The sequence below is a fragment of the Nicotiana attenuata genome, unplaced genomic scaffold (genome assembly GCF_001879085.1).
Source record: "Nicotiana attenuata strain UT unplaced genomic scaffold, NIATTr2, whole genome shotgun sequence".
NCBI classification, from domain to species: domain Eukaryota; kingdom Viridiplantae; phylum Streptophyta; class Magnoliopsida; order Solanales; family Solanaceae; genus Nicotiana; species Nicotiana attenuata.
This window is the reverse complement of record NW_017672744.1, coordinates 64903-66456: the sequence shown is the minus strand read 5'-3', so window position 1 is coordinate 66456 and position 1554 is coordinate 64903.

Genomic DNA, 1554 nt, shown 5'->3' with positions numbered 1-1554 from the left:
TACACGGTGTACATAGTCCTCCATTCGTTGTATCAACAATGTGCACCTATTTTGTGCCCATCTCATCAATCTTCTTTTTCAATGCTCATCTGGGTCATGCGTGTGGCCATATTCTCTGCATGTGAATTGTTTGGGTCAAGAGGAACTGAATGCACTATGGGTGCCAGTGTTGTGGCTGTAGTCATTCACCCCGAATTTTGTGACATCTTGTCAAGAAGGATTTTTCACTCGGTGAATGTCTTACTCAATAATGCACCTCCAGCTGAAGAATCCACATTTGCTTTTAAATGGTCAGCTAGCCCCATGTAGAATCTCTGGCCGAGCATCTGGTCTGGAATGCCATTGTGAGGACACTTCACTAGCATTCCTTTAAATCTTTCCCAAGTTTCTTGCAAGGACTCAGTCGGCTACTGCTTAAACTGCAATATTTCATCAATCTGTCTTGCACTTGTTTGGTGGATAGAACTTGTTCAGAAACTGCTTGACTAATTCCTCCCAGGTGGCAATGGAATTGATAGGGAGTGAATTTAACCAAGTCTGAGCTTCCCCGGTCACAGAGAATGGGAACAGTAGCAGCTTGATAGCTTCCGGGGTCATATTTGACTGCCTTTGGGTCACACAAATTGACAGAAAATTTTTCAGGTGCTGCTGAGGGTCTTCAATGTGTGATCCTGAGAATAATCCTTTATTCTGCAGTAGATGCAGCATGTTGTTAGTTATCTGGAAGGTCTCCGCTTGAATTGCGGGCACAACTATGGCAGTGGCCAAGTTATCAGCTGTGGGCTGTGCCCACTCATAAAGTGCAGCTTCGGGCACAAGGGGTGCCACTACTCTTACGTTGGGGTTTGCCGGCATATCCCCAACGTTTCCAATGTTGTTTTCTGCGTCACCCATGTTAATTTCGAGCTGGTGTGACTGATGTGATTGTTGGAGCTTCTTGTTAGCACGGTTCAATGCCCTGAATGTTTTCTCGGGGTATGAAAGTCCTTCTAGCAGTTCTCCAGTCCTCGAGGAACTTCTAGGCATACACCTGCTTTCCACATGATTTCAAACGTTAGAATTTCAATGAAAAGATTGGGTACAGAGAAAACTGACTACACTTAGAATTTTTGTGCTTCTTTCAATTGTAATTGATAACACCGTTAATTCCCCGGAAACGGACGCTAAAATTTAGTATCACGCNNCCCACACTTTAACTTTTACAAAGTTCATAACAATTCAAGTGCTCATGAGAGGTGAAAAGGTTCAAATAGATGGTTAATTGAAACAAATGGGTAAGACTTGTAATGTGATTGCCAAAGAAAAATGATTATAGGCTCAAAGGGGTTAACAATGGTAATATGTACAGGTGGATTAATGATTATATGGGCTACACAAAGAAATGCCTAAATCATCTCTAAGACCAAACAACTACTATTTCGCTTTGCACACACACGGGGCAAGTTCTAGGTATTGCATGCAAGCATAGAATACGTGTATAACCTCACACACACTTGGCATATAACTCAATCCAAATTAGTTTGTCAACACATTCACATGAGTGTTCAAGCAAGA